Below are 23820 nucleotides of genomic sequence, written 5' to 3'. Positions count from 1 at the left end.
ATCTGAATTAAGATCCCAGATCTAGCTTGAGTTTTGGCCCAGCCCTAACTGTCATGAATATTTGGGAAGTAAGGCAGAGAAAGGCAGTTCTCACTCTCTCTCTCTCTGCTTCTTAATTAAATAAATAAGTAAATAAAGTGAGGTTTTTGCAAATTAAGTTTTATATTATTTATAATTTATAAAATCAATTACTTACATAAGGCACATTAGAAAACTCAGAAGTTCCCTGAGATACCTTTCCCATACCCATGTCCTTTCCCAAGGTACTATTAATTTATTCCTTACTCATATAAAAGTTTTACCTGATATTTGCCTTCTGTTTTTCCATATTGATATTTTCTACTCCTTCTCGAATTTTAAAATGTAGACATTATCCTCAGTGAAGTCATTGTAAGTCACTCATTAAAGAGCATAGTTAATACATATCTTGGGTCTCTCGTTGCTTAGTATCATATATACCTATCACTATTTCTTCCTCCAGATGTTTTGTAGGGATGTAATATGCCATTCAGTATGATTATTGACATCAAGGAATATGTCAGCTCAGTTTTTGTCCTGTGAAACTATTTCTCTTGTTTCCTAAGAAAGTTGCTAATCCCTATGCCTGACTACTGGTTTTCATCCTGGGGCCTCCCATGGTCGCTATCCTAGAAACTGTTTTCTCTCTCGTGTTTGTTTCTTTCTCTTCTGAGTCGCACGTATTCATTCCTAGGGTACTCTTTCCTCCCTAATTAAATTTCTGAGATGTCATTTTAAAACATGATATATCTGAAAATGTCTTCAGTTAATCATCATGCTTGATTGGTGATTGGAAATCTAGCTTGGATACAATTTGTTAAATTTTGAAGGCATCGATAACTTTGAGCTTTAAGAATTACTGTCTAGAAATTTTATGTCATTATTATTGTTTATCGCATATAAAAAACCTGTTTTGAGCCGGCGCCGCGGCTCACTAGGCTAATCCTCTGCCTAGTGGCGCCGGCACACCGGGTTCTAGTCCCGGTCGGGGCGCCAGATTCTGTCCCGGTTGCCCCTCTTCCAGGCCAGCCCTCTGCTGTGGCCAGGGAGTGCAGTGGAGGATGGCCCAGGTGCTTGGGCCCTGCACCCCATGGGAGACCAGGAAAAGCACCTGGCTCCTGGCTCCTGCCATCAGATCAGCGTGGTGCGCCGGCCGCAGCGCACCGGCCGCGGTGGCCATTGGAGGGTGAACCAACGGCAAAGGAAGACCTTTCTCTCTGTCTCTCTCTCTCACTGTCCACTCTGCCTGTCAAAAAATAAAAAAAATAAAAAAAAAAAAACAAAAAAAACAAAAAAAAACCCCTGTTTTGCTGTTTTAGAAAAAGCTTGGACAGTTAGCTTCTCAGTATACTGAGATTTCAGGTGATGTGCTTGTGTGTGTCAGGCATGCCCATCGCTTGGTTGAAATCCTTTGTATTATTCTTTGAAAATACTTTCCAGTTCTCTCTTTTTGGAAAGTTTAGTGTTAATCTTGTTATATTTATCCTTTAATTTTCTTAATCTCTACTTCCCCTTTCATTCAAGTCTAAGCATTGTTTTCTGGGCGATTCCTCAGTTTTATATTCTTATGTCTCCTTTAGATTTTATTTATATTTTTCTTTCTGAAAATTCTTTTGTGTATTATGAGTTTTTTTAAAAAAAAGTAAAATTATATTCCTATTGAATAAATGCAGATAATCTTCCATCTCTCTGCATATATGCATAACTATAGTTTTCTCAATCTGCTGTCTGTGTTGTGATTGCTTCCTCTAAATTCTTTTCCTTAATGGCTATACAGACTTTGTTTTCACTAAGAGGTTTGATTCGAATATCTGGTACTCTTTGGCTATTCATTCATATTTAAAAGTGAACTATTTGTAGTTGATAGAACATGTATGTGCACAGGAAAAGCTAGTTGAGGTGTGGGATTCACTGTAGGCTAATGGGCAGGGATCAGACATTTTATTATTGCAACCCTCGATGTCAGTACTTATAGGTATTTTCTCTAAACTCTTTAATTCCCCCACGGGAGAGCATGCAACCTCTTTCATTGAGGATTATGGGGGCTGAACAAGTCAGTTACAGAACTTAATGTTTATATGCTCCTTAAATATATATTATTACATATTATACATTATTTGAGGGGCCGGCGCTGTGGCATAGTGGGTAAAGCTGCTGCCTGCAGTGCTGGCATCCCATATAGGCACCTGTTTGAGACCCAGCTGCTCCACTTCCCATCCAGCTCTCTGCTATGGCCTGGGAAAGCAGTAGAAGATGGCCCAAGTGCTTGGCCCCTGCACCTCCATGGGAGACCTGGAAGAAGCTCCTGGCTCCTGGCTTCAGATCGGCACAGCTCCAGATGTTGCGGCCAACTGGAGAGTGAACCAGCGGTTGGAGGACCTCTCTCTCTGTCTCTCTCTCTCTCTGCCTCTCCTTCTCTCTATGTAACTCTGACTTTCAAATAAATAAATAAATCTTAAAAAAAACACATTATTTGAGAGGAAGAGAGAGAGAGAGAGAGAGAGAGAGAGAGAGAGAGAGATATCTCCTGTCTTCTGGTTCACTCCCCAAATGCCTGCAACAGCTAGGATTAGATGCCCTTCCCCCATCAGAAAAAGCATTGTATTCCCTGGGTATGGCTTCTGGGATAATCTCCTCCCCATAAACATCCTAAGTAGAATCTGGTGGGGTGAGCAAAGGTAAACCCAATAATACAGCTGCATCTTGTATAGCCTTTTGTAGAACACCAGAGAACATGGCCATATACAAATTGTGCTCTGGCTAAGCAGTGCAATTTACAGACCCATGGGACCAGCATTTGTACTTTTGTAAGTAAGCTCATGTCTTTCATCCTAACTGAACTTTTGCATGATTTCTTTGTAATTAATAAATGTTAAGTGTGAGTATGTAGCGTGACAGTAGGTCAAGGAGAAGTCAGGAGCCAGGTCTCTCAGGTGAGTGGCAGGGATTCAACTACTTGAGCTGCTTTCCAATGTTCACATTAGCAGAAAACTGGAATGGAGGTGGGGAGATAAGTGAGGCCTTGAACTCAGGCACTCTGATGTGAGCACAAGTAGTGTCTTAACTGCTAGGCCTAATACCAGGCTACAAATTCCAAGGATTTCCTAGTGTCACAAACGTGTGTGCTGATCTTTACATTTTTAACATTTTCAGCTTTTCTATGCTTGCCATCATCTCCTCAATCTTGAATATCATCTTTATTTTATTTTATTTTTGACAGGCAGAGTGGACAGTGAGAGAGAGAGAGAGACAGAGAGAAAGGCCTTCCTTTTGCCGTTGGTTCACCCTCCAATGGCCTCCGCGGCTGGCGCGTTGCGGCCGGCGCACTGCGCTGATCTGATGGCAGGAGCCAGGTACTTATCCTGGTCTCCCATGGGGTGCAGGGCCCAAGTACTTGGGCCATCCTCCACTGCACTCCCTGGCCACAGCAGAGAGCTGGCCTGGAAGAGGGGCAACCGGGACAGAATCCGGCGCCCTGACCAGGATTAGAACCCGGTGTGCCGGCGCCACAAGGCGGAGGATTAGCCTAGTCAGCCGCAGTGCTGGCCCGAATATCATCTTCTAAAATAACTTCTCTTTCTCTATCCTAAGTTTGTTTATATTTTCTGTATTCCTTTTAGTGGGTTTTGGATGGAAACAGCTATCAACACATGTGTTCTTCCCACCTTGTTCAACTGGAACTCAGAGAAGCCTTCAGTAAGTTACAGATGTGGCTTTGAGAAAATGTGTTCCCTGTTATATTTGTATGGTTTCCAGAAATGAGTCTTTAATCCTTTAGTACCGCTTTTAGTGATTACTTTGCTTACCTCCGGAAAGTAACATAAGTGTGATTTTAAGAACTGGCCTCAGATAAAGGAGTTGCAAGTATTTCTCACTTGGCTCACTCCAGGTGGGAGGTTTTTACTGCCTTAATAGGAATAAGAACATAACTTCACTTCCCTTGCTAAACTAAAAAATCCAAATGGAATAGGCATGTTAAGGACTAAGAGCAGGAAGTCTCCTATTCCTGCTCTGTTGCCAACCTCTGCCCATGGATTTTAGGGTTTATTAATTCAAATTATACTGTGTCTTGGAAAAACATCAAAATCATTTGCCTAGATCTCAGCTGTTAGGGAGCTGGGGCTGGGGGTTGGGGATCAAAGGGCAGCGTTACAAAGCCTGACTGAGGAAGGGGCTCAGAAAATGAACCACATAAAAAAAAAAAAAAATGAACCACATATATAAAGTAAAACCTGCCTGGTACCACAATCTGCCTGGGAAATACTGCCGTACACAGTCTCTTATTTCTTCTTTGATCTCCTATGGCACACACCTTTTTCAGCACATTTGATACATTCTCAAATGCTTAGATTCCTACTGTGAGTAGCTACTGGTTGGTTGACAATTAAACTGTGTCAGCCTTCTTCACTAGACTGTGAGCTCTTTGAGGTCATGGGCTATGCCATTTTTTTGTATCCCTAATGTATAAGGAGGAGTTGAATTATGTAGCACATGTGCTAAACGTTTGTGGGAAAAATGAAAAAAAAATACAGTTTAATGCTGTGTCTACTTCTAAGTGCTATAATTAGACAAGAAAGTGAGACATTGAAAATAATTATCAGGCATCATTATGATATTTATGGAGTTGAGTTTCTTGCTAGGAGGTAGTATAAACAGAGGTGCAGGGTCCTCTCCCAGGTTTTCATTACTATTTCTGGGTAGGACAATTAAGGCAATCACAGCCTGATTGTTACATTGTTTTCATCAGGTCAGCTTCTTGATAATATGAATTATCAGTGCACAAAGATTTAACCTCAGGGGGCTAGGAGAACAGAATAGTCCTCATCCCTACTCCTCCATCTGAAATCACTTTAGCTTATTATTGGGTCTCACAAAGGTATTTCAAGAAGTTTGTTGAAAATGAAGTTATAAGATAAATTTATTCTGGTGCCCACATATTTGAAGTTGATTCATACTTGTACAGTTTGAAATTCTCAGCACAAGGAGCTAGATGCAGGATTCAGTTCTGTGATTTACAGATTCATTGCTTTTGTGCAATATAGTTAATTGCACCAAATGGTAACTTCTTCAGTGGCTAAAAAATACAAGGCTATTGTAAAGATTAGGTGGGAAAATTTCATGCTTCTGAACAAATTTTGATTAATATGACATCCACATAGCATATATGTACTAGGAATCGCCAATATTGCAACAAGAAATAATCTTGTCTTCCTTTTTAAAAACTATACTGCTTCAGTTTTGAGAAGTTTTGCATTTTTGTGTTTCCCTTTGAGGAAATGATATTTCAGCAGGTAACTGTGGCAGAGAGCAGCTGCGTGAATAGAAATGTCATTTCATACATTTCATACATGTGTAGATGTGGTCAAATACATATAAAATACCTCATACTTCCCAAGAGAAGTAGGTTGAGCAAGGGAAGGAGCAGAGGCTTAGATGCTCAATATTTGTGAATGAAAATAGTATATTACATCCATCCATAATCCTCATTCACTGTTAACACTTTAGGGCAGGATTTAGCTAAGCAGATTAATATAATAAAGTTGAATGCCAAAATGGGAGGCTTATAACTCAACTATTTGACAATTGTTAGCCAGATTGATGAAGATATGAGTTCTCATAAACAGAAAATTATATTTTCTCTTTATTTCTTAATTTATGAGTACCATTTTAATACATTTTGAAACAAAATATTCAAATAACATACAAGCATTTGTAATAAAGTGCGAAGATCCTTCTTAGCTTCCTTTCCCAATTCCCTTTACAGAAATAACCATTGTGAATATTTTTCACATCTCAATTATTTTTCTATGGGTTTACATACACACATGAGTTTTTATGTCTTGTCTTTTTAAAAAGATTTATTTTATTTATTTGAGAGGTAGAGTTACAGAGAGAGAGAAGGAGAGACAGAGAAAAAATTCCATCCACTGCTTCACTCCCCAAGTGGCTGTAATAGCTGGGACTGGACCAGGCTGAAGCCAGGAGCTAGGAGCTTCTTCTGGGTCACTCGTATGGGTCCAGGGGCCCAAGTACTTGGGCCATCCTCTGCTACTTTCCCAGGCACAATAGCAGGGAACTGCATTATGAATGGAGTAGCTAGGGCTCAAACTGGTGACCATGAGGATTGCTGAGATTGACTTAACCCCTAATGCCACAGTGCTGACCCCTTCCTCCAAGAAATGAGTTGTTTAAATGAGATGTACCTGGATCTACTGGTAGACTGTATGCTAAACTGTAACATGACTAATCTTGTCCATATCCTCTCATTTGCCAGAAGAAGAACATGTTTTAGAGTGTTCATTTCAGAGTCAGAGGGTCATCAAAACGTAGGGCATTCATTCAGGTTGGAAATGAACACCTTTTGACTTTCAACTTGCTTATATACCACCTTGAATAGTGCTTCAGTAAGTGCTTGATTTGGTAGATGTCTGTGGTCTCGGAGTAACTGTCCAGATTCTCAGAGAACAGAGGGTAACCCAAAACCTCTCCAGTGGTTTCTCAAAGAGGCCTCAATTTTATTTTGGCATTTTATTTGCCACAAAAGCCATTCATAACTTGATCTTCCTGAGTAATATGGACACTGTCAGTTAATTAACTCACGATTTGCATATTTAAAACTGTCAGGTGGGAAGTAAATTTAGTGCTGTTTTATGATTAATAAAATGTTAAAGTCTTGTTTTGTGAGAGCTGTGAGCTGGCATCGGAACAAAAGCTACCAGGTTTGTTGACTATTGTTTGACTTACAGTTACTTGGATGCCAGGGAAATGCTACATTTGTGTGTTCTTTTTATATATTTATTTTAAAAGCATGTCAATATATGTGTGTTGGGGGTTGGTGTAGTTGGTTAAACTCACAAAAATAGTTCATATTTTAACAGATTAGTTGAATTATCAAGTTCTTTGTAAATATATTCTATTTATTGAATAGAAATGTTTGAGGACTCAACATTATTATAATTAATAATGCCATATTTTTATTATGCTAGGAACTAACAGGGTCATTTACATATATCAATTCAATTAAACATCACAATAATTCCCAGAAGTAGACATTGTTCTTCCCATATTATAGATAAAGGGTCAAAATCCTGAATTGTCTTGTTATTTGTGCAAGGTCACTTACCTTAATGTTGTCAGAGATGAACTTTAAATACAGGTGTTTTATTTCTAAATTCACTACTTTTTGTTTATTCCAGTGGGAGAATTGCTTTGATTAAACCAATAAAATTGTTATGCTTTTGAAGCATATTATGCTTTGAGATTGGGTCATTGTTTATGTTTTCTTCTATTCTTGCCGGCCCTGCCAAAGGGATTTGTATTGGGGATCACAAGATTATTTCCATGTTTGCTAATTTACTAAAAAGATTCATAGGACTCTGCATATACTTGTACTCGTGGCTAAGAATTATTATAATAAAAGGATGCAAACCAAGATTATTGAAGAGTAATGGCCCATGGGAAAATTCTGAAGGAAATCAAGGGTGAGCTTTCAAGAGTCTTCTCCTCATGGCTTCACAACAGCTGCATTTAATTCCTCTAGGAATGTTTTGTGACAATGTGTGAAGTGCTTGTCTACCATGGAAGCTCTGGAAAGACTCAACACCCATGTCTATACTGGGCTGCTTGCAAAGGCACTCTCTAACTTACACATAACCAAAATTTCACACTCTCAGAAGGAAAGCAGGCATTTAACATAAGCCACTTTTTTTTTTTGCACAAACAACTCAGACATAATGAGATGCCTTTTATCATTTAAAAAAAAAACTTTGCAGCAATGTAGGAAACTGTTTAGCATTCAAGTTCTTAGATGCCAGTCAAAGGCCAAGTTTGCATTCAGGACTTTAAGTCAACATTCTCAAGGCTACCATGCTAACTCCTTTTTGTACAAGATTACAATGACTTTATTGAAAGATGCCAAGCCAAAATATTTTTTGAAATTGAACTAGAAAAGTTTTAAGATCAATGTTTGGAGTGTTAAGCAGGACATGATGCATGTTAAAATATGCAAAACATCATTCATTTAGGGATTTCCTCCCTCCTTCCCTTCCTTGTTCCCTACCTTTCTCTTTAATTTCTAAACATCTGTTGTGCTAGAAAATGGAAGAGCAGAATTGTTAAAATCATAGGTTCTGAATCAGGTGTATGTCTGGCTTTAAATCCTAATTCTGCTCCTCACAAGTTATGTGACAGTGGACAAGTCTTAAAGTTTTTGTGGTCAAATTTTCACATCTGTGAAACGGAGTAGCAGTAGCCAACTTTATGGAGTTAAGGAACGTAAGTTAATACCCTGTCTGGCACTTATTGGGTGAATAATAAGTTTAACTCCTATTATGACCCATATATTTTCCTGACTCTGGTTATACAATGACAGATAAACAGATACAATTCCTTCCACAATAGAAATTCTAAGAAGTTTAGAAGAGGCAAGGGAACAAACATGTTATTTTGCAGAGTAGTAATTGTTCAAGTAGGCAGGCAGACACTCAAACACAGTGAGACCACATAGGCACATAGGAGAAAACTTAATCCAGTCTGGAGGAATATAAGTAGAGGTCAGAGAGGAGGGAGAAGGAAGTTGGAACTGGAGGGAGATAATGTCAGGACAAATGAACATCATGGCAGAAGGCATTGAAATGAGAGTGGGATGTGGGGAAAGAGAATTGTATGAAATAATAAATGGTATGGTTGGTTAAAGATAATAAGTAGAAATAAGCAGGGAACACATGATGAGAAGCCTTGCAAGTCCCATTGGGGGTTATCACTTGGTCTGAGAGAAAATGAGGAGTTCTACAGGGATTGAACTTGGGGGTAGCCCTCTTTGGGAACACAAGTTAGCATGGTCCTGATGGGCTTTCCTCCAGAGTGGTTCCTAATTGGAAGATTGCTTTGCCAGCTTCCTTTATCAAAAGATAGTGATAACTATTCTGTTTTACTACTTCTTTTATGGGTTTAAATTAGGCATATATTGGGTCAAGGCAGAGGCAACTGAGGGGCTGCCAACATCAGACCCGTTTTATCTTGCTTTACAATATATGGACTCTGAACCTGGTAACAATAAAGGGACAGAATGGGGACATGTGGTTTTATTCAAGTCCAACAAAACTACTAGGAAACATCAGTCAAGCACTCATATGTCAGTGCTCACCTCTCTGCTATACAATCTAGACCCCTAGACTGGACCCTATGAACCATCAACTCCAGAGTTTGGAGGGATGTTTTTTTTTTTTTTTTATTTATTTATTTATTTTATTTTATTTTTTTTTTTTTGACAGGCAGAGTGGACAGTGAGAGAGAGAGACAGAGAGAAAGGTCTTCCTTTGCCGTTGGTTCACCCTCCAATGGCCGCCGCGGCCGGCGCGCTGCGGCCGGCGCACCGCGCTGATCCGATGGCAGGAGCCAGGAGCCAGGTGCTTTTCCTGGTCTCCCATGGGGTGCAGGGCCCAAGCACCTGGGCCATCCTCCACTGCACTCCCTGGCCACAGCAGAGGGCTGGCCTGGAAGAGGGGCAACCGGGACAGAATCCGGCGCCCCGACCGGGACTAGAACCCGGTGTGCCGGCGCCGCTAGGCGGAGGATTAGCCTAGTGAGCCGCGGCGCCGGCGAGGAGGGATGTTTTGATGCTATGATTTTTACCTCTGAAATTTTGGATTGATAGTTTATTCCATTTGCTTTCAATGTACTTTTCTCTTTATTGAGATTTTTTACACTTTGTTATTTACTTTTCAAATCATGCTCAAAGAACAACACAAACAAGAAATGATTGATATTGAGTGCAGCAGCCATAATAATGGATGTGTCATTATTTGTGGAGTGGTAAGGAGTGAAAACTAATATGTATTTACCTTCTGTCTTTTACTCTGGTTACAGTGCCACTTTTCTGTAAGACTTTTTTTTTCTATTTTGTTCCAAGTAAAAATGTCTTTTAATCTAATTTATAAAACATGTAATGATTAAATCACAATTTCCAATCTGCTTCCCCAGGGCCATTGTAGCACCACACAGACAAAAGAGTTCCTACCCAGCCTAAGATCCCATGCTTTAGAAGGGCTTGTTCTCTCTCTCTTCTCTTTTCTTTCTCTCTCTTCCACACGCGCGCACGCACACACACACACACACACATACATTTTTTGTAAGTGCAGAGACACTTGTGTCATTTTGGAAGCAGCATTAACCACAAGCATACAATCTCATCTTGGAATTCAAACTCAAGGATGATAGGCATTCTTCACCCATTTTGCTCTATCTCCTTCAAATGAAAGATGAGATTCTAAATGCAGTGAATTTGGGGGGTTTGAACTACTGCTGATGGTGTAGCTGCTTTGAAGAATGAGAAGAGTTTGAGCAATAGAAGCACTTTCGTAGATAAAAGACAAATCAATTGATGTGTCAAGTCTTCTATCATAAAGTAACTTTCCCAGAAATGATAAATGACCATTTTCTTATCTTCTTGTTCCAATGTATATTACCAGAAATGCTCATGAATTACCGTAACACTGACAGCACTTTATTTTGCTTGCTTTAAATGGAGCTATATGATTTTTATCCTAAAAGAACTGCTCAGCATAGGAACTTTGTGGAAGTAATTGGTTAGAGATTGTTAAAATCATCAAATCTGGGGCTGCCATTGTGGCACAGTTGGTTAAGCTGCCCTGCAACACCTATATCCCATATGGGCACCAGTGTGTGTCCTGACTGCTCCATTTCCGATATAGCTCCCTGCTAATGCACCTGGGAAAGCAACATCAGAAAATGGCCCAAGTTCTTGGATCCCTGCACTCATGTGGGAGAGCCAGATGGATTTCCAGGCTCTTAGCTTTGGCCTGGCCTAACCCTGGCCATTTTAGCCATTTGGGGAGTGAACCAGCAGTTGGAAGATCCTCTCTCTCTCTCTCTCTGACTCTGCTTTTCAAATAAAATGAATAAATCTTTTAAAAAATTAAAAAATAAAAGCAGCAGGATTTACGTCACGTAATAAAATCCCAACAGGGTCTTTATATCAAGTAATAACCCATTAAGATCATGATGGCGGGCCGCGCTGTGGCTCAACAGGCTAATCCTCCGCCTTGCGGCACCGGCACACTGGGTTCTAGTCCCGGTTGGGGCGCCAGATTCTGTCCTGGTTGCCCCTCTTCCAGGCCAGCTCTCTGCTGTGGCCAGGGAGTGCAGTGGAGGATGGCCCAAGTACTTGGGCCCTGCACCCCATGGGAGACCAGGATAAGTACCTGGCTCCTGCCATCGGATCAGCGCAGTGCGCCGGCAGCAGTGCGCCAGCCGTTGCAGCCATTGGAGGGTGAACCAACGGCAAAGGAAGACCTTTCTCTCTGTCTCTCTCTCTCACTGTCCACTCTGTCTGTCAAAAAAAAAAAAAAAAAAAAAAAGATCATGGTGGCTTTGGTGGCTTATGGAATAGGAAAACTTTCTCTTGCTGCTAGTGCCCCATATACCCTTTGCATAATTACAGAAATAGCTAGCATACAATTGCTTTTAACATTTTTTCCTTGCAACTTTGTGTTTAAAGAAGAAATAAAAGTATTTTCTGTTTAGGCAAAAAGCTGTCCAGTTAAGTGACCACAGTTCCTTGAAGTGAACTGTAGAAGAAACTGGAAACTGGCAGAGAGGGTCAATATTTTAGGAAGATTGCATTATACTGTTTGCGTTTATGTCAGACTTTGGTCTTGTTTATGAGACACTTCCATACAAGGCTCATTGAGTCTCAGATTGCTGAATAACAAAGCAGCTGGTTCTATTAGAAGCATCATTTTTTAACATACTATCGATTCCCTCATAAGCACATAATTTCACAGTCATAGTCTCTAGCTCTTAAACTTTTCTTAAACAGGAAGAAAACGTCTTTCCATGACTTTCTCATTCACGTGGCAATAAATTGTAAGTTTCTGCCTATGTCAGATCGTCTGGCACTGTACTCATTTGCCTAAACTGAAATATACCCACAAAAGGTTTGCTTGCATTTTCTCTAACGTGGCATAAAGGTCATTCAGTATCAGTATGGAATGGGAAAAATCTAGATAGCACTGTATTGGCAACCCTGAAGTCTTTGAGACACTATCTGGAGAGGCTGGAAGATTCCTGTGAAGGCACAGGCCCTGAATGGTAATGAGTTTGAGATGTCCAAACTGATCTCAGTGTTACAAGAAATGTCGGCCGTGAAATAAGGGAAATCTAGGTTTCAATCTCAACATGGAACCAAAGTCTGTGGATTTGCAGAGTGTGTAGCATATATTAGACATCAGTTGATTATTGTAGCAGTTGTGTTTATTGTTCATCTTACTATTGGCGTTTAAATTCTGTACGATCTCCTTTTCAGTAACATGCTATGTGACCTTGTGACTTAATCTGTTTAACCTTTTATTTTGCTTATTAGAAGATAATAATACCTAACCAACTGGGTCAAATTAATTGGGAGTTCACATTTGGAACCTAGTAAGTGGTGAGTGATTAGATGATGTGCACCAGATCTGTGTGGATCTGTTCGCTATTGATTCTCTAGCTTGTGAGTTTTCTATTTGAAGTCTTAATATATACATATAAATACAATATGTTGTTAAGCCACCACCTTTGGAAATACCATGATAAGGATATTCTGGGTGACATAGTATTAAAACAATCCTTTGAATAATTCTGGAAATGTCTTTTTTTTTAGCTTTTGTTTTGCATTGGTAAATATAAGCTAGAATGAGAAATATGAGAGGAGAAGAGCTAAACATGGTAACCCCTTAAACTCCATTTATGAAAAATAACACACAAAGGCAAAGTGTTTCATTGTTATCAATTATTCATTGAGTCTTAAAAGAAATAATAATAAACATCCTGAGGCTGCTGTGCAATGTTAGCTCAGGGCTGGGGTAATAGCAAAATAAAGATGTAATAAATATAACTGAGATTCATCAATTCCATGTTACTAACAAAACAACCTGCATAGCTGAGCATAAAAATACCTTTTAAAAGGGACTAAAATTATCTATTTGATTCTAGGAAGTACATTTCTCCCCATGGAAATTTGCTGTGAACCAAAATAGCACATACTAATAGTTATCATTTACAGAGGGCCCACTATGCAGTGATGCTTTTTATTTCTAATCCCTATGGCAACCTTGCAAAGCAGATTTCATTATCCTTGTGTTCCTGATGAGGAAATTGAGCTTAAGGAGGGTCAAAATTGTCCAAGGAAAATTTCACACATGACTAGGAATGATTGTTGTATTTGCAATTCCTTAGGTGCACTTTGCCCACAAAGCACATCAATATCTCCTCTTGAAAACCAGGTCCTCTAAGTTATAGTTGAGTACTGTGTATTTATCCTCAAAGGACCAGAGAAGTATGGATTCCTGCACGAGGAGTTACCAGTTATGATGAGGAGTTCTTGAGGTTGTTGCATTCAATAAAGTTCTACGTCAAGCACTGTGTCAGGCAATGAGAATGAACAGAACAATTCCTTCCCCTCAAAAACTGATAGTCTAGTGCAAGGGTGTTAGATTGCTGGTTCAAATACTGTTCTTCTCCCTCCTGGTCATGGTAGTGATATAGCTTGAATTCAGCTCGCTAAATTTCTTGACAATTCTTTCTCAATATTTCCATGCACTTTCTAAACATTGGTTAAACTGAGCACACAATAAAAATAAGATTTGCATGAACTTTTATTTATTTTTAAAGATTATTTATTTGAAAGGCACAGCAAGCAAGAGAGAGGGATGTCTTCAAAGGGCTGCTGTTTCATTTCCCCAGATGGCTGTAGTGGCCAGGTCTGGGACAGGATGAAGCCAGGAGCCAGCAGAATCTCTCATGTAAGTGGTAAGGGCACACATATTTTGGCCAATTTCTGCTGGAACATTAACAGGGAGCTGGATAGGAAGTGGAGCAATTCAAATGGACTTGAACCTGTACTGTGATATGAAGATACCATCATTGCAAACAGTGGCTTAACCTGCCATTCCACAATGCCTGCCCACCACTTCTGTTTTAGAGGACACATGTTATTAGTCATTTGAAATATACTGTGACAGTTTTAAAGAGTTGTGAGTAGTTCTTTCTATGGTATCATGAATTTCCATGGATCATTAAAGGGGTGGTTGCATCCAGTTCTAGAAGAATGGGAAAGAACAGACAGAAAGCTTCACACAGAAAATCTTAGTATTAAGAAATGGATGGGGCCAGCGCTATGTGTAGCAGGTAAAGCCCTGGCCTGCAGTGCCAGCATCCCATATGGGTACTGGTTCGAGTCCTGGCTGCTCCACTTCCCATCTAGCTCTCTGCTATGGCCTGGGAAAGCAGTAGAAGATGGCCCAAGTCCTTGGGCCCTGCATCCGCTCATGGGAGACCCTGAGGAAGGTCCTGGCTCCTGGCTTCAGATTGGCACAGCTCCAGCCATTCCAGTCATCTGTGAAGTGAACCAGCAGATGGAAGACCTCTCCCTCTCTCTCTCTCTCTCTCTCTTTCTCCCTCTCTCTAACTCTGCCCTTCAAATAGATAATAAATAAATCTTAAAAAAAAGAAACGAAATGGGTAAGAGGATGATAAGGAATGATACTGGTGATATGGATAGGGATCACATAATGGAAAAATTTAGATGTCATCCTAAGGAATTTAATATTTACCACGTAAGTAAAGGACCTTAAGGTTTTGAATTTTAAAAAAAGAAGTTAGTCAAGGAGGAAAGTATTTTGGTAGAGGGGAAGTCCATGGATGATATCATTGCAAAGACATTTGGGATATTATAATCATCTTGGAAAGAGAAACTAAGGACCAGGAGTAGAGAAACTGTGGCAGTATTATATAATCAGAGATCTGATTATGAAACAGTTTATAGAAGTAATAAAAATCAGTGATTAGACATAATAAAGGATGGTGTGAAAGAGAATGTAATGTCTAGGATGACTTCCAGATTTTTGGCTAGGTTGACTGGGTTGATGACAGAAAGAAAGGTGAGGTTTGGAAGTAAGATACAAAGATTTCACTGAGGACAAATTTCAAAACAATGAAATGTTTTTACACAGCAGTATTTAGAAAACATTTTTCTGAGGCCAAGTACTTGTTTCTAAAGCAGATTTTAAAATATTCTCATGTGATATTGAGAAATTAATTTTAATGGTAATCATAAATATACTACTCATCTTCTTTCTATTGGGAAAAATTAAAATCAATAGGGGCTTGAATTTATTGATCAAATACTGCGTATGGAATCCCTTAGGGGGAAATAATTACTATAGAATGAGTTATATTCCTCCACTTAAATACCAATGGATATTTTTAAAAGTATTAATAATTGCATAGATTTATGAGTTAATGTGACATTTCAATACATGTATACAATGTGTACTGACCAAAACAGGGTAATCAGCATTTCCCCTTCTTTATGTTACTTTATCGTTGGAGCCTTAGAGTTCTTTGTATTTGTTTCTACAATATCTACTAGGTTATTATGAACTATAGTTTACCACTGTGCTGTATAACATTAGGAACTTATTCCTTTGATCAAATTCTGATTTGCTATGAGTTATCCAAACTTCTTGATCTCTCCCACCCCTTCCAACCTCTGGTAATCACCTTTCTGTGGTCACATTGAGTTTTTTTAAGCTTCTACATATGAGGGAGAATGTGCAATATTTTTCCTACAGTTTCATCCATTTTGCTGCAAATGACAGGATTTCATTCTTATTTATGGCTGAATAGGATTTTGTATTATATAAATACACACATCTTTTATCCACTAATCTGATGATGGATACCTTAGTTGATTCCTTATCTTTACTGTTACTGCAATAAATGTAGTGGAGAAGGTATCTCTTTGATACCATGATTTCATATGTTTTGGATATATATCTAGCAGTGAAGTTGATAGATCTTATGGTAGGTCTATTTCTAGTTTTTAAGGAAATCTCCATACTATTCCAAAGTAGCTGCTTTAGAATACTATTTTGTAATCCAAACAATAGTCTATAAGCATTCCCCCTCCTTTATACCATTTCCAGAATTTGTTACTTTCAGCCTTTTTGATAATCATTCTAACAGATGTGTGGTGATCTATCATTATGGTTTTGATTGTATTGAGCATTTTTCAATATATTTGTTGGTTACTGGTATTTCTTCTTTTGGGAACTGTCTATTCTGGTCCTTTGGCCATTCCTCGGTTGGGTTAGTTGTTTATTTGTTGAGGTGTTTGAGCTCTTGATATATCTGGATATTGGAAGGGGCTGGCTTTATGATGCAATGAATTGAGCTGCTATATGCAATTACAGCATTCTATATTGGAGTGCCAGTTTTAGTCTCAACTACACTATTTCCAACCCATTTTATTTTTTTAAATATTTACTTATTTATTTTAAAGGCAGAGTTACAGAGAGGAAGAGGCAGAAAGAGAGAGAGAGAGAGAGAGAGAGAGAGAATCTTCCATCTTCTGGTTCAATCCCCCAGTGGCCATAATGGCTGGAGCTGCGCTGATCTGAAGCCAGGAACCAGGAGCTTCTTACAGGTCTCCCATGTAGGTGCAGCCATGGACATGGGCCATCTTTTACTGCTTTCCTAGGCCATTGCAGAGAGCTGGATTGGAAGTGGAGCAGCCAGAACTCGAACCGGCGTCCATATGGTATGCTGGTGCTGCAGACCAGGGCTTTAACACACTATGCCACAGCACCAGCCCTCCAACCCATCTTCTTGCTAATGCACCTGGAAAGCAGAAAATTACGGCCCAGGTACTTGGGCCCCTGACACCCATGTTGGAGACCAGGAGGGAGTTACTGGCTCCTGGCTTCAGCTTGTTCCAGACTTGGCTGTTGCAGCCATTTGGGGAGTGAACAGGCAGATGGAAGATATTTCACTCACTCACTCACTCACTCACTCAGCCTTTCAAATGAAAGAATGAATGAATAAATGCGTCTTTTAAAATTCCCTGAGGAAATAAATGGAATTGCTATAACTATAAGCCCGTGAATATATCATTCTATTCTCTTCTGACCTGTAGGGTTTGTGATGAGAAGTTTGTTGTTAGTCTAATGGGTTTTTCTTTATATGCAACTCTTTCTGTGTGTTTAGGATTCTCTCCTCATCCTTAACATTTGAAAATTTGACTATAATATTCTGGTAGGTCTTTTTTGGTTGAGTCTGTTTGGGATCCTTTGAGCTTCCTGTATCTGGGTATCTATCTTTCTTTTAAGACTTGGGAAGTTTTCAATTATTATTTCATTAAATGGATTCTCCATGTCCTTCTCTTTCTCTTCTCCTTGAGGTATCCTTACAATACAAATATTTGCACGCTTAATGGTATCCCATATGTCTGTTGTTGATACTCTCAATTGTAATTTTTTTATGTCATCGATTGTAGTTTTTGGCTCCAAAATTCCTTCTTGTTTTAATAATTTCTATCTTTGGTTGAAATTCCCATTCATGTTATTCATTGTTTTCCTCATTTCTTTTAAGTTTCTGTTTTTTTTTTTTTTCTAATTTTCTCTTGCACCTCACTGACTTTCCTTGACGTCATTATTTTGAATTCTTTTCCAGATATTTAATAGATTTCCTTCAAATCAGATCCACCTGTGGGAAACTATTATTCTTTTGGAGATGTCATGCTTCCTTTCTTCTTGTTTCATGTGTTTTTTTTTTTAAATATTTATTTTTATTTATTTGAAAGGCAGAGAGAGAGAGAGAGAGAGTGCGCGAGCGAGCGAGCTTCTATCTACTGGTTTACTCCCCAGATGGCTGCAATGCCTAGAGCTGGGCCAGGCCAAACCCAGGAGACAGGATGTTCATCTGGGTATCACATGTGGGTGCAAGGGCCCAAGCACTTGGACCATCATCTGTTACTCTTCTAGGCACATTAGCATAGAACTGGATAGGAAATGGAGCAGCCAGGACTCGAACCAGTGCCCATATGTGAGCCTGGCATTGCAGGTGGCAGCTAAACCCACTGTACCACAATGCTGGCCCCCATTTCCTGTGTCCTTATGCGCTGTCTGTATATCTGAGTAATAGTACCTCATGTAAAGTTACTTTTCCTTTATAGAGTAATTTTCATTGGAATAGGCTTTTTTTGTTCAGTTGCCATGTGAGTTACGAGTTGGATAGTTGATTTGGTGTTAAGCCTTGAGTGATTTCTAGAGTTGCAATCAATGTCCGTGTCTGTGAGTGCCACACTTGTCTATTCAGCCGTAGTTCATTGAGGCAATAATATAACTTTAAGTGGATATAGGAGTCCAAATATGTGTATCTTCAGCCCCCAGAGAGCTGATTATCAGTCACACAGGGTTCAGGGATGGCAGTAGTCACATTCCTGGTGATGTGGAATGAAGATAATGCTTGCCCCTTGGCCTACTAGGTAAGGCTGAATGATGCGGAGCCTTGTGTCCTGGCCACATAGCACTGTATGTCCCACAGGGCAGGGCTGTATATTCCTGGGACTTAAAGTCATAGTCCCAGAATTACACTGTTCTGACCTCACCCAGAGCTTATATTTCACATGTGGGTAGTGCTGGGGCTTATGCACTGGCAGGCATGAATCTGAAGCAGTCAATTGCAGATTGGTTCCTCCCAGGTACCATGGGAAGAACTCAGGTGACTGTGGTGCCAGTGGTGCCAGTCCCGGAGCTGCATGACTTGGAGGGTACCTTACTTAGGTCTCACACATTGATCACAAATTATATTGGGGATTTTGTACTGGCAGGTGCAAGCCTGATTTGGTGGGATGCAAATTGGGCCTTCACTATACCCCACGGGTAAGCACATCTTCCCACTGGGACTTACAGAACAGAGACCCAGAGCTGCAGGATGCTGTGGTGTTGTTATCCAGGTCGCTTTCAGTGACCTCAGGTGACTTTGTGGTATATGGTTTCAACATTACAATTCCAGATCTGCAGGACTCGGCATACTTTATTTGGGTCCCTCAGACCGATTGCATATTTTACTGGGGATTGTTCACTAGCAGATGTGGACCTGGAGCAGAGGAATGCAGATAGGGCCTTCTCCATGTCCCATGGGGGAGTAAAGATATACCTGCTACTTATCAAGTCCCGGTCCCAATCCCAGAGCTGCAGGATGCCGTGGGATCCTTACTCAGATATTATATTATTGATATAATTATGTATTATAGATTGAGTACCTGTTGTGATGGGAATTGCCACCAGCCTGGAAGCAGAGAATTGCCAATAGGGCCCTCCAGGTCTCATTGGTGAGTGTGTTTCTCCTGGGGTTGTAGTACCAATAGCTGCAGTCCCAGAGCTGGAGGGGCTGCCCCATGTTCGTGCAGGGCATGCAAGGGCGATGTGCAGGCTTGTGCCTTGGCCACATAGCTCCCTGTGCTAAAAGACACAGAAGGAAGCGTGTTTAGTGCTGGTCCTCTGGCCTTGTATATTGGCTGCTGCTCTCCAACCCCCGAGAAGCAGAGAGGAGTTTCCTAGATCTCACTCAGAACATTAGTTTGGCTGCTGGGCTTCTGCCCAGCAATCCCGTATTTGTGGGATACATAGGGGTCAGCTCCTTGCGTGGAAATCTCCCTGGTTCCAGCTCAGGGGGCTGCTTGCTGTCCCCTAAGACAGAATGGAATTTAGTAGTGGCTTTACTACGGCAGCTTCGGTCTGGTGTTTGAGGGCAGAAGGAAGCAATGTGGGTTCCTTTTTGGAGTGAATTGTCCAGACTGGATTTAAAGCCAGGGAGGGATGTGGAATTCTGCTGTAGTTAGGGCTGCTGGTTTGCGGGAATGGTGGGGTCATGAAGCTTTCTGCTTGCCTTTTCCTAGCAAAATGGTATCCACTGGCCTGGCCACTGGGTATTTTGGTTTCTTTCTTTATGCTGCCTTTCGGAGTCTTTGTCTTGTTTACAGTTCCCACAGTGTCTTTACTAGGTTTTCCCATGATCCCTTGGAAACAGGATGCTTCCTTTTTTCTGGTTCTTTCTGTGGAGGATCCATCTTGGATCTTTCAGTGGTGATTTTAAATTTCTGTTCTGGGTCAGATCGGCTTTAGCTTTCTGGAGTGGCCATGGTTTCAACTGATCAACTCAAATTTTTCTTCCTTGTGGCACAGCAGGTTAAGCTGTAGGTGAGAAGCATCTGCGTCCCATACTGGAATACCAGTATGAATTCTGGCTATTCTAATCATTGGAGCCAGCTTCTTGCTAATGCTCCTTGGAAGCAGTGAATGATGGTCCAAGAACTTGAACTCCTGCCACCCAAAGGAAGACCCAGTTGGAGTTCCTGTCATCTGGCTTGGGCCTGGTAAAGCCCTGGATGTTGTGGGTGTTTGGAGAGTGAACTAGTAGACAGAAGGTCTCTCTGTCCCTCTCCCTCTTGCTTGCTCTGAGTTTTAAACAAACTTTAGAAAAAACAGCTCTTGTTGCATGAACATTCATCCATGCTGAATTTCCTGAGCACAGTTTGCTCTACAAAAGTCTTTTATTTTTTTGCCTTTTTTAAAAAAACAAACAAATAATGATTAATTAATTTTTGAAAGATTTATTTATTCATTTGAAAAGCAGAGAGAGAGGCAGGAACAGAGAGATCTGCTATCTGCTGTTTCTTTCTCCAAATGCATGTGATAGCCATGGCTATGTCAGGATGAAGCCAGAGCCTGGAAAAACATCCAGGTATTCCCCACAGATGGTGGGAACCCACATATTTGGGTCTTCATCTGCTGCCTTGGAAGCGTGCTAACAGGAAACTGGATCAGACTAGCCAAGACTTGAACTGACCTCTGATTTGGGATGTGTATATCTCAAATGGTGGCTTAACCCACTGTGCCAAAATACCTGCTCCAATTTTTTGCTTTTGACAAATATGAACCATCTGAGTACAAATCTATCAATCCTAGTGAGAAGTGAAAATAGAATGGAATTGTTGGTTTCTGAGCTGTCATGGCCTGACCGCAAGTAAATATTCCAGGCTAAGCTCCATTGAGAGGAACACCCTGTTGTCTAGGAGTATCCATTCACAAGAGTGCAGTCTGAGTCAGGTGGTGGTATGTGTGTATTGGATGGTTTTCCTCATAGGCAGGGACTACTTGGTTTCTTCACGTTGTTTCTGAACTTTTTTTTTTTCATCTCTCACAGTGGTAAAACTTAATTTGGTGGAGGGGTGGTGGTGGTGGAGGTGATTTATTTGAGAACTTCTATATTTTCTTTTAAGATTTATTTATTTGAAAGTCAAAGTTACACAGAGAGAGGAGAGGCAGAGAAAAATAGAGTCAGGTTGGCCGGCACTGTGGCTCACTAGGCTAATCCTCCGCCTATGGTGCCGGCACCCCGGGGTTGTAGTCCTGGTTGGGGCACTGGTTTCTGTCCCTCAACTGGATTCTGTTGCTCCTCTTCCAGTCCAGCTCTCTGCTGTGGCCCAGGAATGCAGTGGAGGATGGCCCAGGTCCTTGGGCCCTGACCTGCATGGGAGACCAGGAGGAAACCCTGGCTCCTGGCTTTGGATTGGCGCAGCGCGCCTGCTGTAGCAGCCACTTGGTGGGTGAACCAACGGAAAAAGGAAGACCTTTCTCTCACCTCTCACACTGTCTAACTCTGCCTGTCAAAAAAAAAAAAAAAAAAAAAAAGAGTGAGGTCTTCCATCTGATGGTTCACTCCCCAGTTGGCCGCAACAGCTGGAGTTGTGCTGATCTGAAGCCAGGAGCCAGGAGCTTCTTCCAGGTCTTCCATGTGGGTGCAGGGGCCCAGGGACTTGGGCCATCTTCTACGGCTTTCCCAGGCCACAGCAGAGAGCTGGACAGGAAGTGGAGCAGCCAGGTCTCAAACTGGCGCCCATATGGGATGTTGGCGCTTTAGGCCAGGGCATTAATCCACTGCGCCACCATGCCGGCCCTGAGAAGTTCTATATTTTCTGAAGGAGGGCCACTGAAAATTGCTAACATGTATAAAATGTTTTGTCTCCTATTTTCTTGGCAAAGATGAAAATGAAGTTTTATATTTTAGTGATTCTTTTCTTCTGTGAAGCTGTGTGTTGAACTTTAGAATTTCTTGCTTTAGTTGTGTTCATTGTGCCCATTTACAATGTATTATAAAATACAGAGACAAGGCATTACTGAGCTGTGTCAGAGAAGCTGTTCGTTCTTTTATTCATCCTTTAACAGAATTACCATTGAGTGCCCAATTTTTGAAAAATACTTGCCTTGGTGGTATGAATAATTTTTTTTTTCCACAGCCTAACCTCAGAGAACTTTGGATTCAGTTGCTGGGAGGTAAGATATAGCATTAAATATTAAAGCAATATAAAAATCATATATTTGGGACCCATACAATTCTCTGACTCGCAAATATGGGCAAGTTAAATATCCTCTTGGTTTCATCTTCAAAATGGGGGAGTTGGGCTAAGTAACTTAGCACTACACAATGTAAAAAATTCCTCCCAACCCTAATAATCACATTCTTTGCCCCTGTTGATTATCCTATGAGAAAAAGGGACAGTTGCAACTCTGGAAGTAAAGTAGATCATTATGGCTAGACCTGCCAAACCATTGACCAGACTCAGTTCTTTTTGCCAATAAAAAAAAAGAAAAATGTTATGAATTGACAGTGTGATGGGTAGAATTTTATTCCTGAGGATGTCTTCTGAGTTAAGGGCTTTGATTTCTTCCTTTACTCTATGAATTTCATGTGGGACTCCTGAACATAAAACTTATTTGATGTACTACTTTTTGCTTCTGAGTATGCTTCTGGCAAATCTTCAACTTAATGTGACTCTTAGCCAACTTATTTTGTCATGGGAAGGGAAAGTGGACCACATTACATGAAATTGTAAAAGTTCTGGAAGACATAGAGGTGTGGAATTTGCCTTTTCTTAAAGAGAACAGGCCTAGGATTTTATGCAGATTCTGTTTCTGTATCATCCACTACTGATACACAATGTGAAAAAAGACTAAATAGCTGGAAAAAATATAAGAATAAAAATGAAATAATATGAATTTATAACTTCATTTTTCTTGTTCCCTGTGACTCGCTGAAGTTTTCAACTTGATTTGTTTTACTTTTATTGTTATTATTGTTTTTAAAATTCCTAAATAATTTATTTAAAAGAATTGCATAATAAATGATAGAGAGCAGCCAATTCATGATCTATAATTTGGAGCCATTGTGAAAACGTTTCCCAAATTAGTTATTTCCATATTTTTCTATGACCCATTTCCCTAGAGGATAGTTTCAGTTATTATTTTCTTCTTGTCTTACCATGACAGTGAGTGAGATGAATTCAGAATCTGATGTATGACTGTTTATGGCACAAGATTGTAAGGACCTGTTCTGAATAGAATATGCCTCATTTCCATTAAGTGCATATACTCTTTGTTTGCACAGTTCTACATTTGTGTTTAAATTACACTTATAAATCTAGTGTGCATTTTCCACAGGTGAAAAATAAGCTGCTACATGTAGTGATTTTGGCAGAGATTTCAAGATGAGTTTCCTTTATTTTTGCAATTGTTCTCTCTCTCTGAAACTCTGAAACAGCAAAAATATACTGCTGTAAAATTCCATCATATTTTTTGCAGTTATTAGACAAGATAGTATGCCTATGTCTTAAATAGAATTATAATCTATAGAGATATGTGATTTTTACACAGATGATCCAGTATATTGTGTAAAAACACTTTTATTCCTGCCTTGGAAGTTTTCTACCTGATTTCATTAATGTTGCACCTGTTTCCTTAACTGTAGAATCACTACTAGGTACCAAATAGAATTTAGAGATTCTTCACAAATATAATGAATTTAGTGATGCACTAACTAAAAATTCTTAATTATCTTAAAGATTGAATGGAAGGTAACTTTTATATTTTCTGTAAAAATGATCTCTGGAGAAAGTAAAAA

The 23820-nt window shown here is 40.1% G+C and overlaps 1 long non-coding RNA gene across 3 annotated transcripts in view; it reads left to right on the top strand.

The window, feature by feature from the left end:
* The first annotated feature begins 2688 nt into the window (after positions 1-2688).
* The window catches only part of LOC149128793 (uncharacterized), a 206332-nt gene continuing 185200 nt past the window's right edge, over positions 2689-23820 (top strand). For all 3 annotated transcript variants that reach the window (XR_016213805.1, XR_016213806.1, XR_016213807.1), the window contains exons 1-2: positions 2689-2825; positions 3639-3714. This is a non-coding gene — a long non-coding RNA (uncharacterized LOC149128793). The remainder of the gene's footprint in view (positions 2826-3638; positions 3715-23820) is intronic.

The sequence above is a fragment of the Oryctolagus cuniculus genome, chromosome 1 (genome assembly GCF_051225735.1).
Source record: "Oryctolagus cuniculus isolate XC-2025 breed Fujian yellow rabbit chromosome 1, ASM5122573v1, whole genome shotgun sequence".
Lineage (NCBI taxonomy): Eukaryota > Metazoa > Chordata > Mammalia > Lagomorpha > Leporidae > Oryctolagus > Oryctolagus cuniculus.
Note: the sequence above shows the minus strand (reverse complement) of the source record. Positions and strands in the feature narration are given on the sequence as shown.